The following is a 7,592-nucleotide window of genomic DNA, read 5'->3' on the forward strand; positions in this document are numbered from 1 at the left end:
CCCCACCCGCTCACTTCGCACTGCTCGCACTCACTCTCGCTCCCAGATGAGGAGCCTCCCTCATGCGTATCTCTCCCTTCCATCAAGGACGGACAGCCCATTGATTTTTCGCCAAGTAACTCTTCCTCTACCCCCCCCCTCCCCCTTTCTTTTTCTCTCTTTCCGCGCGTGTCTCCTATCCTTCTTAGTTTATTTTTCACTTCCTTCTCTTTCTTTTTAGTATGACTTTCCCCACCCTATTGTCCGTGCCGACCGGTACGTGACGGTTCCAACCCCCTTTCCATATCCAGTAGGGCTGGAGGCGCATCGCTCTCTCCCTCCTCTCCAAAATAGGTTTTCACCACGAGGGTGAGCTGGGTGGATAAATTTTGAAGCGATGGCTGACCTAGTTACCTGATTTGAGCGGGCGCTTCCTGCCCTTCTCCGTTTACTCACAAAGAATTGTCTCTATCCCCATCATTTCTTTTAAGACATATCTTGTACATGGTACCGTGGAAACAAAACCGAAAATAATCTTAAAATGCGTCGGGACTGACTATATACGACGAGGAATTAGTATTTCCCTTGACACTGTCGAAAATATACAAACAACCTGGCCGGCTCCACCGCTGTCATTGAAAAGTTGACCCAACCCCCACCCTCGCCAGTCTTCTCCTCCTATTGCACGTTCACTTTTGGGATGTCGGGGACGCGAAAAATTGGTCACAAAGCGGCTGTTTCCTTGTCGTGCCGGTCCCAGCCGGGCGGCGGCCCTTTCGGCGGCCGCTTCCTGGTGCCTCTTCCCCCTTTTCTCCCTGCCAGCCCAGAGGGCTCCTTTCTTCTGCCATTGTGCTGCACTGGCGTGGCGTGTGCCCATTGCTTTGCTCCTAATTATCAGGACTTTCTTAATTTCATTCCATTTTAAACCACTATCTGGAATGAGGAGCAAGGCCTTGGGTAAAAAGAATGTCCACAGCCAATGTTTTTAAAACTGTGTCACGTGTCATCACTGAGTTGGGAGTAGACTTTGCGTGCACAGGAATTTGAAGTGTGCGGATATCTGGCAACCACCCTTTAACGAAGAAATCCACACTGTTTTTGTTGATTATTGTAGATGTGCCAGCCAAAGGTTATTCACATGTGGTCTACGAGAACGAGTAAAATGTCAATAAATTCCAAGTTCTATACATAGTGTTTGGAATTTTTCAATTTTAAATTGTGAAATAATTTTAGGGTACTCTTCATGGAAATTTTACCCTTAAAACCTACAACCACGTTTCTCAGATTGTACACCCACTCAAATGCGCTCAAATGCAACAGGGTTTTATAATAAGTTGTCGCGCGTCTACAAACGTCACATGAACTAATTCGCTCACCTGAAAGATGTATGACAATCGTAAACACGCGACTATCCATTTCGCGAGCGCGCGCGCACGTCTGTGTGTGTCTGTGTGTGTGTGTGTGTGTGTGTGTGTGTGTGGTTCCATCCCGCGCCTCCCCCCTGCCCACCCGCTCCCATCCCCCGACCAGGACCGTACGTACGCAAAACGGCGGAAGATAAATCACTCTGTGCTCGGAGTCTCTGCCGCGCCGCCGCGCCCGCGGCTGCCGTCCTCGTCGCTTTCGCGGCCCCGGCCGGGGTGGCAGAGGCGCGGCAGGACAGAAAGTCTTAAAGCGGGCGAGCAAGGCTGTGGTGACGGGCCGTGCCCGGCTGAGCCTGCCGCTTGTCGATACGGGGCGGGCCCGAGCGAGCTGGGGCGGGCTGACGGCTGTCTCGACACACCTCAGAGCATTAGGCCAACTGATCCACTTACCCTGCAGTTTAATTTGTATTCTGCTGAGCTCGCAAAGGCGACGAAAACGTCTTGTCATTTATCACAAAATATCAGATTATCAGATTATTTTGAGGCCAAAATGTACTCCCTGGTCGGTCTTATTTTCGGTATACATACCGCACGGGCAGGAGGGAGACGCCGCTACAAGACGCGGCACTTGAACAAGAAGCAAACTTTCATCATGCGCTCCGAGTGTTTTCCTTGCTGACCTCTGCTCCCCAAATCGTTCGTTTGCTCGGCGCACTTCAGAGCCACCGCAACTTTTCTCGGAGCCGTTGCTGATGCCGCCTCTCGAGCGGCCGTACACTCTGCTTGAAAACTCAGAGCGGCCACTTCTTCTTCTTCTTCTTCTTCTTCTTCTTCTTCTTCTTCTTCTTCTTCTTCTTTCTTCTTCTTCTTCCACTCCTTCCACTCCTTCCACTTCTTCCACTTCTTCCACTCCTTCCACTCCTGACTCCTTACACTTTTTCCACTCCTTACTCCTTCCACTTCTTCCACTCCTTCCACTTCTTATCCTGCGCTTTTCGAAACTGTTGGCAGCGCGGTTCTATTTTTCTAAACGCCTAAAACCGCTCGGTCTGTAAAGGGAAATTGCCGGGCGGTCAAATGGGCCGGGGAGAGTCCAAACCCCGCGCTGTTGTTTCAGGACACAAGAAAAAGCCCACCGCCCTGCGCCGCCTGGGGAAGGTTAAATATTATGTAATCCCCAAGCAAAGCTTGCATAATGAATGGACCGCAAGCTCGCTGTTTTTCGGTGAGGAGGGGAGGAGGGAGGAGGGATGTGTGGAGCGCACTCCACTGTGCTTGAATCTCATCCGCAACCTCCCCCTACCCTTCAAAGGCAACGGTCAAGGATCTCTCTATACCTTTGCAATACATTTATTATTTCCGTGTCCGTTTAGTGTGTACTGGTTTGGTTACGTTCAGTTCTGGATGAGCAAGCTAAGCTGTGAGACATTCTTTCCAAAGCTAAGACAGAAGCTTAAAATTTGAGATGATGGATTAAATTATCAATCACAGCAGAGAGGATATTTCATTAGTAAAGAATTTAAAGTTTTATTCCATGTCAATTTCAAATGATACTTCCTAACTACACGACTGACGTTCTATCGCAGATTCCTAATGGTTTTATTTCTTTGTTTCAGATCTCCCGCGCCGGTCAAGAGGTCACCAATGACGCCACGGCGGAGCCTCTAAAAGCCTGTCCCTCGCCTCCCCCAAAACTCTCCCCAAAAAGAAACAAGCCCCCCAAATACCGCAACCCCTCAAACACGTGGCCCCAAAACCAAAAACTTATAAACCTAAATTCCCCCAAAACTTTCGCCTCGACAACACGCTGCCGCCTCCTCATCACAAAACAATCTCTCATACCAATCGACCTTCCAAATTTGTTTAAACGCGTCCGTAGTGCGATGAGAAAGAGGGAAAAGCGAAAAAACCTGCCAACGCAAGTTAAATAATAAACTAAAACCAAACATATATATATAATATAAAAAAGAGCACGCGTCTTGTGGATACACAGCATGGGAGGGTGATGCGCTGGCCAGCCTCGCCCAGCCGACTTCGACTACGCCGACAGGCCTTCCCTTCGCAGCGAGCGGCTTTGCCTCTAGGCGATGACCCGTCCACCACGCCCTGCTCTACGGTAAGTGTCTCCAGCTCCAGTGCACTAATGTGTAAGGTGTGCTAGAAAAATATTTCTGTATGTGTGTGCACTGGAAAACCAAAGGTAGGATTCCAAACCCATTTTGGGGGTGTTCACAACTTGAGTGGCTACTGAGGGGCTCAAATAAGCAACTCTGGGAAGTCACGAAAGTGCTACAAAAACGCACTAAGTCATACCTTTGTTTTTCCAGTGTGATACTGGAAAATGTTTATTACACGTTCGGTATAGGTTGATGTTACGTGTCGTCGAGGTGGGGTGCATTTGAAGACGGAAACGCTTATTACAAGGTAGACGCACGTTAAAACCGCGTGAAGCTGGGCTAAATGTGCGTCTACCTTGGCCTGCGGCGGGCTAAAATTAAAATGGTTTGGTTGGCATGCCTGTCCACCTCACATCCCACGTCTCACGCCAGGCGCCTCACTTTACGCCGTCTTCCGGGCGGTCTCCCCTTGCGCTACCTGACAGAGCTGAGCATTTAAAGTTAAAGTTTAATTTCAAGTTCAAGTTAAGCTCAGCAATTAAAAGTCATTGCATTTCTGTAGCAGGACATCTGGTTGATGTTTTATCACTACATATCACGCCAAAAAGCCTGTTTGCTATTTCAGCGAACAGGATTTTTTGCGTGCATTTAGTTTTGTCAGGGATAAGTACATTATCACTGTGAAAAGTTTTCTCTTAAAGTTACGACATTTCGTGTAGTTTGGAATTACAAAATAATTTTGTAAATTTACGGCGGACCATTTTTGCTCCTCGGTTAATTCCAAGTCGATAGGAAGTGATTGTAATTTTACAAGTTCAAGTTGTAATTTTACGGACTCACATCATTTAGAATTTCCCTGTAAACTTACGAGTATTTTTCACAGAAATAGTCTGAATTTTTTTAGCGGCACTGAACGTGCTAATGAAACTATCCGTGTGAACGCCTTGTCATGCTGTGTCGTGACAAGACACACTTTGCTCGGTGCTGGGCCTCCCCTAGTGGTCCGAGTGCTTATGCCTATCCCCTCGGTCGGATTCATTGTGGTCAGGGTGCTAAGACCTCTGCTAGTAGTTTCCAGCGCGTTATCGGCCCTAAGTTGGTAAGTCACCTGGGAGGGTGGGGGGCGTGCGCGATGAAAGCTTTTGGGGAAGCTCTTAGTTATGCCGCGAATGGGGAGGGAGCAAATGTGTGCACGAGGGCGGTTGTTTTCGTCTTTTCCCCCAACGGAATATACACTCACCTCTGTCGACTTGTGATCATGGAGCGCGACACGCTTGCTTTGGCACATTCGCATCTGAACGCCAAACGAACGCTGCGACTCAAACCGAAAGCGCCCCTTCACCCACGCCCATTTACCTTTATACGTCTGCTGGGACTCGTCTCCCCTTTCTCACTCTTTTTTCCATCGAGTCTTTTATCCCCAGTTTTTTCTTTTGCCGTCACTGTGTCATGTCACAGTGGTGCTCTCTCCCACCACTCTCTCCTCTCCACCCTTCTCGCTCCCTGTTCTCTCTCCCTCTCCCTCGGCGAATTATTGAACAGACGCAGACAGTATCTCCGTCAACAGCCACGTCTAGTGCCAGGGATTTGGTGAAGGCTTCCAAAAAAATGTCTAAGGTGCGTCCGTAACTCGTGTGCGTGCTTCTTGAAGAAATAAGGTCGTTTCGTGGTTGGTCCCTTGGACAGACTGCGGTGCGCCCGTTATTGGTTCCTTCCTGTTTATCTGTTGTTTGTGTGTCTATTAGTGGGGATCCGCTTTGTCTGCGGTGGCCTTCAGCCAAACGAGGGTCTCCCCTGCCCTGGCTGATGTGCCGGGCTTTTGGTTTCTTGTATGGGAATAAAAGTTAAGGGTCAATTTGTTTTCACCATATATTTATCGATTTTCAATGTTCTCATTCGAATACATTGCGCTGGTGCACTTGTTCAGGTACTTGACAACTTTGTAACAAGTACACACCAGGTGGCTGATTAACCCCGCTTCTGTCATTATGCTGCGGGAGGGTTGCCTACTCGCTCGGCCCGTAAGGCGCGGCCATCAGAGGCCGCATTCGTGCGTGCTGTACAGTATAACCACGGAAGTGCGCGGGGTTAATCAGCCACCTGGTATATAGTTCTCGAAAGAACCGTAATATATTTGATTGAATGGAGACCGTTGAAAATTAAGAACACATTTTTTGTGCGGTAAGTCTTGTGTCTTAAGGCCCCTTGCAAGTAGACAACGCGTCCACACATCTAGGTGCGGTAACTAAATTGTGCTCCTGGGTCTGTGTACCCCCCTTTTAAAGAGGAAGCTGGGAAAGGGGTGAATCTACGATAGTGTAATCAATTTTGATACTAAGTGTATTACGCGGATAAAGTTGGCATCTAACTCCACTTCTTTTTGTGTGAACCAGGATCTCTGTTAACTCCCTTCCTCGTCCCTCCTTCAATGTCTCAACCACCGCATTTCCTAACCCTGTCTTGAGCTCCTCCGTCGTCGATATTTGTTCCACAAGAGTCGGAGTCCTTCTCTGAAAAACAATAGAGAAGACAAGAGTGCTTGCTTAGTTCGTCTTGAAACTTGCTTCACCCTGAGTTAGCGACTGATGCGCGAGCGCTTCGCTGTGCATTAAGGAATTAGTCCGTCGCAATTTAATTACAGTTTTCTTTCCTAAATGAACGTGCTTAATTTGTGCTTTACAAATCTAGGAGTCAAACCTAGCCTCTTGAACTACCCACTGATTGTCATCGTGGCTACCTTGTCTGTACCGGGTGATTCAGAGAAGACGCAGGTGCGGGCGGGTTTGCCTATCCTCGACTCGGTGGGCGCAAGGGTCCAGGTCTGGGGAGAGGTGAGGAGGGGACCCTGCTCAGGCCAGTGCCAGTGGACTGAAACTCGTCCTTGTTCTTCGGAAACTGTCGCGAATACCTGTGGTCAGTACCGCTGTAGAGACTTCATACATAAAGCAAAGTGCAAAGTGTGTCCCTATCTCTCTCGGCCAGCCACGCTCTCGGGCTAGGCGCACTAGAAAACCTGCTTGTTGAGCCGCGGAGTTTCAGACTCCTAAGACGACAGCGCCCTGGAAAACAGCTCAAAGAAATTCTATAGACAGAAGTCTGCACTTGCTTACACTATTTGCTCCGCACCCGGGCTGATAACATCGCATCGCAGCAGTAACAGTCGGCACTTGACTTTTCCAGCCATATTTTACGAAGCCTTTCACGTTAGATATGTTCTGACTTAAGCCTGCGTAAACCTGGTAGTACACTACATACACGTACTCTAATTTTAAGACGTTTTCCCGTGTGCTAAGTTAGGGGGAGGGGAGGCAAGGACGTTGGAAAACAGCCTGGCCCTCACGCACAATGTATCCCCTCCAGCCACCTGCCAAATCCTCCCCACTTGCCGCCACCGTCTGTCGTGGCAATCAACATTTTTACTGCCCACTCCATCTCCCGGCCACCTCTCCTTGGGGGAAAAGTGAATGTTGCAGACGCCGGCTGTCGGTCCGAGTCGCGGGCGGGGTCCTTGGGGGGTCCGCCGGGCGCAGGGCGAGGCCCGAGGCGCCCAGCCGAGTGTGAGTAATGCCTGTTCGGCCAGCGGCGGCAGCCTCGGCGGCGGCGCTGTGGAGGGACGCGCCACGTCGTCGGGGAGGTCGCCGCGCGGCGTCGGCATCTGACGGTCTGAAATGGGAAAGCGAGAGAGGAGGAGGAGGGGGTGGTGTTGGAGGCGGCGGCGGCGGTGGCGCCGGGACGCACAAGTAATGAAGGTGGCGGTGATAAGAGGAGGTCCCTTTCAGATCTTCCTCTTTCCCCTCCATCTTTCTCTCTCCCTCCCTCCGTCTCTTTTCCCCCATTGCGGACGATCGCCTTCTCTCGCTCACTCGCTCATTTCGCCCTGTTCAGACCGCCCTGCCTCCGCCGCCGTCGTCCCGCGTCGGCTGCTCTCAGCAACAGGTAAAGCAAAGGCAAAGGCATGGCTGGAAAATATGTTTTCCCGTTCGCCGACTCACCGGCGCCGCCGAGGACTCCACCGCGGCCTCGGGTTTGCGGGGGCTGCGAGGCTATCCCCCGGCCGGTCCGGCCCGCGCGCCGGGCCCACTCCCCATGTCATGCTCGCGTGGTCCAGCAGGCGCCCACCGGACCCACCCCG

The 7,592-nt window shown here is 50.6% G+C and overlaps 1 protein-coding gene across 1 annotated transcript in view; it reads left to right on the forward strand.

The window, feature by feature from the left end:
- The window catches only part of LOC113214515 (acetylcholine receptor subunit alpha-like 1), a gene marked incomplete at its 3' end in the record, with an annotated part of 208,277 nt that overhangs the window by 85,173 nt on the left and 115,512 nt on the right, over positions 1 to 7,592 (forward strand). The window contains 1 exon segment of the mRNA XM_052270991.1: positions 2,960 to 3,459.

This window comes from Frankliniella occidentalis, unplaced genomic scaffold (genome assembly GCF_000697945.3).
Source record: "Frankliniella occidentalis isolate FOCC.00 unplaced genomic scaffold, Focc_3.1 Scaffold145, whole genome shotgun sequence".
Taxonomy (NCBI): Eukaryota; Metazoa; Arthropoda; class Insecta; order Thysanoptera; family Thripidae; genus Frankliniella; species Frankliniella occidentalis.